Source organism: Paroedura picta, chromosome 12 (genome assembly GCF_049243985.1).
Source record: "Paroedura picta isolate Pp20150507F chromosome 12, Ppicta_v3.0, whole genome shotgun sequence".
In the NCBI taxonomy this organism is placed as follows: Eukaryota; Metazoa; Chordata; class Lepidosauria; order Squamata; family Gekkonidae; genus Paroedura; species Paroedura picta.
Genome location: NC_135380.1, coordinates 26505291 through 26513963, shown reverse-complemented (window position 1 = coordinate 26513963; position 8673 = coordinate 26505291). Strand labels below are relative to the sequence as shown.

The 8673-nt window shown below is 43.4% G+C and overlaps 1 pseudogene; it reads left to right on the top strand.

The window, feature by feature from the left end:
* The first annotated feature begins 2204 nt into the window (after positions 1–2204).
* On the top strand, positions 2205–5806 carry LOC143822023 (large ribosomal subunit protein bL33m pseudogene; annotated as a pseudogene).
* The last annotated feature ends 2867 nt before the right edge of the window (positions 5807–8673 follow it).

Sequence of the window (8673 nt, the reverse complement as noted above, 5' to 3'; positions counted from 1 at the left end):
TGTACCAAACCAACTTTGGGAATGATCATAGTGCCGCAGTAAGGGATTCAAGGCAGAATTAAATATCTACATGAAAGTAGTCAGTAGTTTGTTTAAATGGGATCAGAATGGGCAACGGCCTGCACATGTTAGGTCAGCATTTTACATCCTGGCAAATCACAGTTGATCACCCCTATTGCCTCCCTTGCCAGGAGACATCTGAAGAAATGGTTCATTATATTTTGCACTGCACTTCTCTTAGTGTCCTGAGACTTTTTTTTTTTAAGAGAATGTAAATGATTAGAACATAAAGAATGATGCAGATTCCCCCATTGCTGTGATTCAAGCAAAAGCATTGCAAAAGGGGTGATCAACTGTGATTTCAAGATATTTCCCATCCAAGAAAGCAGAGAGAATTGTCTGAAAACTGGGCTTTTCCGCGCCCGTTAAATAGTGAAATGCTTACCTAATATAGTCGTTATATTCCAGCTGCTCCGCATGACGTTGCCCACATCCAGCATCTGGGCAGCAAGCTGATTGCTACATTCTCCATTTTAAAGCACAAGTTCAGGAATCACATAAAGCGTGAGCTAAAGGAGAGCAACCAGCAGGCAACCAGTATAGAAGCTCAAATGCACTAAAGGCACCTGCCTCATCTTACCCTTGCACGCACCTCCCTCTCCCTTGTTCCTGGGTATGGGAATTTATTTTAAAAAATGGCTAACTTACTGGAGCAAAGAATAGGCAGACATATGTGCAGGTGATGACAGAAATAAAATACATTTTTCCCAAAGTTGTAACACAAAGCGTGACTCTCAAAATTCCCCCCCCCAAAAAAATCAGGAATTATATTAATTTGTAAATATATCAGAGGACTCATGATCCCATAAGGAGTGGCGTTCAGTAAGCACTATACATCTATTATTCTATGCATAGGCACTGCAATGGAGAAGTATGAATTTTTTAAAAATTAGCAGGCATTGTGGGACCTTTAAAATATGGAGAAAGGGGACTGGTTGCCTGGATTGATAGACAGGCGGAAGAGAGTTGTATATAAAGCACATTGCTTTCTTCTGCCATTTCTAGCAGCAGATGTGGAGGGTGAGATGCGTGAAAAAGCGGCAGACAAAGGCGAGACAGCAGAAAAGATAAGGAGGAGCTGGGAAGCGTGATAAAATTTAGCGCTTTTCCATTCGGCTGGTGTAACGCTATCTTTACCAATGTGCGGAAATGCCCACAGTACTGTATAAAGCTGTGCTGTTCTCTGCACTGGTAGGTTCCTGCCAACGCAGTTGCTGTCATTCAGTTATATGCCCCCCCCCCTTGGTTTCAATGTGGAAAACGGTTCCAGCTGTAACTTTCTTTTTTAGTTTTCTGTCTAATTTGAATGAAATTTATAAGGACCGTTATCCTTCATCGTGATTATCCTGTCAGGAAGAAAGGAGAAAGGGACCCAGTTTTATAGCATACCAGGTGGGCATAAGCAGATGTCTGGCACCTCCCTGATGCCAATTGCATTCCAGAGGAGGCACAGGGAAGCATTTGGCGCCATAACTCAGATCCAGAGAGAGTTATGTATGGAGATCCTGGGTGTGGCTTATGTATAATCAAGGAGGCCCACCCCTTATCCTGCACAATGATTGATAGAAACGCTGTGGAAAGGAAACCCTTTCAGAAAAACAAAATCTGTGGTAAGACATACTTCACTCTGCTGATTGAAAACTTACTTTATCAGTTTCCTTAGTTCCTGACTCTTGCTCCCTCCCCCTGTATTAATTCTGCTTGAAGTCTTTAAACCAGACAATCAGGCATGAGAATAACAAATATCTTTCTTTTTAATATGTTTCATTATATGAATGCTAACAACAAATTTTACTTTCCCTCTCTTTTTTTCACTAATTACACAGCCCTATTAGTCTTACAGTGGTCACTTTATCCTAAGTTTGTCCTAAAAGGGGGGGGGGGGAAACAGCATTTCTAAGCATCTCTTGACCTGAATATTCTATTTTTCCCTCCAAGCAGTCACTCTGGTTGTTGTATCTAGATTCCCATGCAGTCCATAGATCTACTGTGGTTGGTTAATACAGACCAATTCCGCACGGAGGTGTAAAACTCACACCGCCTCCTGCTTGCAAACATGCAGTTGGAAGCCTAGAGTACACCGTCCACAGTAGACATGTTCCCCAAGGGAGCTGATCTCTGTAATTTGGAGATTAGTTATAAGGATGAGAGTTCTCCAGTCCCCACTTGGAGATTGGCAACGCCACTTCACAAGCATCCTGTGGCTCAAGCATAAGGATATTGACTATTCATATGACACTAATTGGGTATGCAGTCGTGCCCTTTGGGGATCTGACGGTGCAAAGGAATAACATTCTTCATCCCAACACATAAACACGGGCCTGACAAAACCAGAGCTCAAACGAATTGATTAATGTACTGCTGCTCAGCAAAGTGAACATGTATCATATATGGGAGCTAATTCTTGATCCAATGACATTTGCTAAATTTCATAATGGAGTTGATAATTATATGCATAACTTATTTCAGGTTTAATCTAATTTTGAATATCAGCTTCTTTCTTTCTGTGCATGTGAGTAATAATTCATGGGTGCAGTTAATTACAAGCAGCTGGATCAATATTTTAATATCTCTTAATGAGCAGAATTCCTAGCCAAAGGACAGGTCTGAAAAACTGTTAATAATGTACACTGGAGAAATTAATGGCTAATTAAATTAAATGAGTTTATTAATGTGCCAATAAATCTGCACAATAAATTACTATCGGAAAGATCATTAATAAACATGCTGTGAAACTGGATACAGGCAGCAGAAATGCCGAATGGTCACTACAAAAGGGTAGGTGCCACTCCAGAATTCAAATGTGCTGGTACTTGGGTACAGGGATGGATTAGGACTTGTTAAGGCCCTTAATTATGTCACAATTATTAGTCCTAATAGCTTTGCCAGAATAATCAGGAATTGCCAGACCTTGGAAAATAAGCATGGTTGATACTTAGATGGGAGATCACCTAGGAAAACTCTGCAGAGGAAGGCAATGGAAAACCATCTCTGCTGTTTACTTGCCTTGAAAGCCCTTGCTGGGATCAGTGTAAGATTCCTTAGCCTGAGTTTGGGTATGGTTGGGACTAGAGCTCGGACTAAGTCAAAGGGCAGAGCACAAAGTTGGGGACTGAACCTTGCAGAAAAGGCATATTGCACAAGCAGTCAAGGGTTGATAATACACACATGTTGCTAGTTCTTGTCTTCTCAGAACCCTTACAGGTAATTCAGGACACAAATACCCAATTGGTGTGTCAGTTCTACTCCTCCAGCTGAGAATCCAAGAGCAATGTACATGACTTTTACCCAAAGAGACAGAGAGCTGGATCCAGTGTAAAATTTCAACTTGTGCTAGAGCTCTTGTGCAAGGAAAAACACAAGGAAAAAGACTAAGTATTCACTTATGTGAGGTAAAACTTACTGTATTCCCCACTTGTGTTTGTACTTACACAAGAGCTTGTGCAACCTATTTCTGGGAACTGTAACATACCAGGAGGAAAGCACTAGGTGTTTTACAACATTTTTCACAAAATGGAACCGTGTTAAATCAATGTGTCACTTTTTCTACAGCGGTGTTTGCCTTCACTTTCACAGAGCATACCCATCAGGAGGGGGGTCCTTCTGAATTTCACTCCCCCTTCCAAGACAACATACATCAGGTTTCCTTCTGCAATGATTTTCCACCCTTCAGCATCCAGTTTGCATTCTGTTTGCTGGTTTTGGGGGTATTTTTAAGAGTGCTTTTGTGGCAATTTTTCCCCTTTCTTCACCCCCAAGCTGAAGTTGTTTCAAAAGCATAAAGGTTCCATCTGAGTCCTCTCCTCTTCCACATTAAGAATGGTCTCCTCACTCATTCTCTTCCATCTTCATCCTCCCCTCATCACTATACCATCTCCACCAATGTTCCACTTTTCCATCTTTAAAATGTTTTTTTTTTACATTGGATTAGTAGGTCTAGTGAAAAGGCATGTGGAACACTAAACTTGTATCTCTAAGGGAGAAGCCATTGGCAGGAAGAGACCAACCCTGTGGCACAAAAAGAAAAGAAAAAATGGTGCTGCGATAGCATCCGTTTTTTCTCTTTGGGATGCAGAACGCATACTTTGTGAGTCCTAAGAGAAAATTGGATATTTTAAAAGGTGCAGAGTGCAGGCCCAGGATTTGAATTAAAAGAATACTGATTTGATTTAGCTGATAATCAAAAGTAAGCTGTGAGTATAGAAAGGGCCTGTGTGTTTCCACTTGTGCATTACTGGATCCAAACCAAGGGCCATTTCCCACGGCTTAAAAATAGCACAATGGTTGCTAATTGAAAACGCTACTAATTTGGCATTACCCACGACGTCGTAGACAATCTGCAACACTCCTGAAACCGATCAGCAATAAGCGCTTCGTTTTAGCGCTTTCAGGGGAATCCAGAAAAGTGGATTCACCCTCCGGATAGCGATACACTCCTGCAACCAATCTGCAACACTAGCGCTAAAGACCTGTGCATTACCATTGTTGCGGGTTCTTCAAAGTCCCTCCTCCTGAGCCTGTCCTCCAAACTTCCGGCGAAGCGATCGCCATTTTTTTTTCTCGGAGCGAGCGGGGATAAACGCACCGGCGAGCCTCTTTCTGTTTAGAGGCTTCCCTGGCTTCATTCCTTCACCTTTAGTCACTAAGCACAAACCACATAAAAGCCCGTTTGCTGAAATAAAGGTAAAGGTAAAGGTATCCCCTGTGCAAGCACTGAGTCATGTCTGACCCTTGGGGTGACGCCCTCTAGCGTTTTCATGGCAGACTCAATACGGGGTGGTTTGCCAGTGCCTTCCCCAGTCATTACCGTTTACCCCCCAGCAAGCTGGGTACTCATTTTACCGACCTCGGAAGGATGGAAGGCTGAGTCAACCTTGAGCCGGCTGCTGGGATTGAACTCCCAGCCTTATGGGCAAAGCTTTCAGACAGCTGCCTTACCACTCTGCGCCACAAGAGGCTCTTTTGCTGAAATAAAGTCCCTTTATTTTTTACACATTAATTCAGCCCAAAATCGGGGCCGTGAGAGGGGGGGGGGGATTTTTTTTTTATCACTCGAGCCAGCGTGCCAACGATCATACAATCAAACGACAGCTCACATTAGGCAGCTGGATGGGTCTCTCCAGTGCAAGAAATCTATGTAGATTCGTTGCTATGGGTCTGTTTTTTTTTTTTTTAAACCTTTCTTAAAGGGAAAGGGGCTGTTTGGGAGCATGCTAACGGCTGCCCATTGGCTGCTTGACGGCCAGGGGCGGGACGAGCTTGGCAATAGCGCTTCCTTTCTAGCGATTTCTGCCGAGACCGGAAGCCTGTGGGAAACGCTAAAAAACGCAACTGATTCCACTACAAAGCCAGGTGTGCAAAACGACGAATTCCACTATTTTAAATGGCGATTTTTCATTCCGCAAACAATTTGCAACAAAGATCCCTGTGCGAAAAGGCCCCAAATATTTGAAGTGAAGTTAAAGCAAACTGGCAAGAAGCAAAATAGTTGCATGTTTAGAGTGTCAGAAGAATTGTTTTGCGCCTTGGCATCGTCGTGGGTGTCGCCGTGTTCCTGACTGGACTGGCTCTGGCCAAGGCCAAATCCGAGCTTATTCTTGTGAGGATGTTGAGTGAAGCAGGAACGAATTATGCTTTCAACATAAGAAGAAAATGGGTTGAAGAAAAGCTCATCATGCTGCAATATGATCCTTTTGTTAAGAAGCATGTTCTTTTCAAAGAGCACAAAAAGACCCGTTCCATCTAGGTGACAACTGGCTCAAGTGATTTGATTCATTAGATGAAACAGACTTGGTGGAGGGAATGCTAAGTTGATAATCCTATAGCATTCCCCAAAAGCGGGGGAAATGGACCGAGGGGGCAAGTCTCCTGAGATTTGAAGGCTATTGTGCACAAGAACAATGTGGGAAAAGAAAGTTCTCGGTGTCTGACTGCAAATTATCACATCACCAGTTTATTTATCTTTTTGACATATTTTTACGCTTCCCCATTAAAAGACAACGAATCCTATATATATATTAAGAAAATGGTTTTGCATATTAGAGAAGTTGTGATGGAAGTGTGTAAAATGGTGATAGAGGGATGAAGGATAGAGCCCTGAAGCGGTAGAATGGAATGAACCACTTCACCCTGTAGGGGGATAGAGTCAGATCTTTAATGTTTCTCATATAAAGACTCTCAACAAGTAAATAATGAGCACAACAGGTAGAAGATTCTAGCCTTTGCATACTGTGTTAGGAAATTATTAATGCAGAGAAAATCTGGCCAACTTAACTCTCTCCCCCCCCCTTTCCTGCAGATTGAAGTGGCACAGTCCATTCTAATTTTTATTAAGATTTTACAACTGTTTTCCACTTGAGATAGTAAATGTAACAGCAAATTCCATGTAACAGGAGAAGAGATTAAGAGACTCGTGCACACGGGCAGCTAAGCACAGAGAGGTTTGTTTGTTTTTATTTAAGACAGCAAAAATGGAGGGAAGTGAGGGCAATGGAGGGCAATATATGGATCCAGCTGAACAAAGAATGGAGAAGATGAGGCATCACCACTGAATGTGATGCCAGAAATGTGGCCTGATGGAAGTGAAGGTCTCTGGAACTTCTCAACCGTTGCATGTGATTTTCTCCCTTATAGAGAGATCTGGCATGTCATTCACCCAATCATCCACAAAGAGAGGACGAAAAGGTTTCCAGTGCTGTAAAAGAATTCACTTGACAATCAAGGCTGCCCTTTAAATGGGATGGGAGTCCCCAGACTTTTTGAGCCTGCAGGCACCTGTGGGATTGTAGTGGGCAGAGCCACAAAATGGTTGTCTCAGCTTAACTTTGATCACACAGTAAAGATATGCTGTGGTGACAGCAGCTGCCAAATTTAAAAAATCTGCACAGCCTCTCAGATCTCCAGTGACCAATCAGAAGCCTCACCTTGCCCTACCCACGTTCTAAAATCACCAGGTGAGCACCATGAAATAATGCTTTTTTTCATTATTATTTATTGAGAAGACCAGAGATGAAAAATATGTTTGCAAAGAATGGTGACCTGGATAATCCAGGCTAGCCCAATCTCATCATAAACTAAGCCGGGTCAGTCCTGACTAGTATTTGGATGGGAGACCTCTAAGGAATGCCAGGGTCATGCCATGGAGGCAGGCAATGGCAGCCACATCTGAACATCTCTTGCCTGGAAAACTCTATGGGGTAGCCACAAGTCAGTAACTTGGCAGCACTTTCCACTATCAATGGGCACGGTGGGGAAATGGGGGTGGCGGCCCCATGTGTGCTGAGGCATCACATTTCTTCTGGTGGAACTGCAGCAACTCCTAGAGCAGACGATTCCCCTGATAGTGATGGAATGCTGTTACTAAACCTCTTGAATGTTTTTCTCTCTCTCCCGTTGGCTACCAGAGCAGCAGCTATACATGGGATTGGGGGAAGGTGATCCTTCACAAGGAACTGGGCCATCCCTGTGAGACTGTAAAACTCTGTGAACTCAAAATAAAATACAGGGAGGGGAGTGGGTGTGGCTCAGTGGCAATCATCAGCTTTTAATTAATTTATTAGATTTTTATACTGCCCCTTCCCATAAGTGGGTTGTGAAAGAGCTGTACCTAAGACCCTGGGGAGCTGCTACAAGGCAGACTAGACTGGCCCTGGTAGACCTGTTGCCTGGTTCAGTATGATGCAGGTTCATGGGATCACAGAGCTGGAAGGAGCCTCACCGGTCATCTAGTCCAACCCCCTGCTCAATACACAATTAGCCTAAAGCATCCATAAAGCACTCATGTGTTGATGTGAAGAAAGGCAGGATGCTCAATGAGTAACACTGGAACTCTCTCTCCTTTTGACCCACCTTACAATATGGTTGTGAGGATTTAGCCGAAAATGAGATAAGCAGGCCAAGAGGAGCCAGATGACTGAAGCTAGCAAAGCAAGGAATGAGGGAAATGGTCCTGAACCAGAAGGCCAGGCACCCCATTCCCTAGGGCAGCCTTCATGTGCCCACTGCCCCCTATTACAACCCAGCCTTTGCTCCCCATGCCCCTGTCATAGCACTCAAAAGTGGTTCCCCTCTGGAGCAATTCTCTTTCCATGGCAGCCTAACTATATCTCACTCCAAGGAAGTGGATGTTAGCAAAGCCCTCCACCGTTTCATTCTTCATTGCCCAAGCAAACTCTCCTCCTTATTATTCACCTGGGCTGAAGGAAGATAAAGCAGATGTAATATTGTGTAGAATGAAAGCGTACGTCTTAAATCATCTTGTCTCAACGTTGCTCACAGCGCACAGCTTCTTGAGGGAGAGAGAGAGAGAGAGATCCTCCTGGATCTGACATGCTTGGCACCTCTGGGTGCACCTGAGTGGATTGATTGTTGGGTTTCCCCTCAATGTCTCTGGTATGGGAAAGAAGGTGCTTGTCCTCAGAGGGAAATGAAACATTAAGACCCCCCGAAAAAAATTCAACAAGAAGTGATTTTATGTCACAGTGACTCAGGGTTTGGATTCCACTCTAGCATACAGCCAAACTACGTGTGAAGGATATTTACATGCAGATTTCCCCTGACCCAAATATGTTTTAAGAGGCAAAATATATTTTGAGATGTTATATGCACACATAT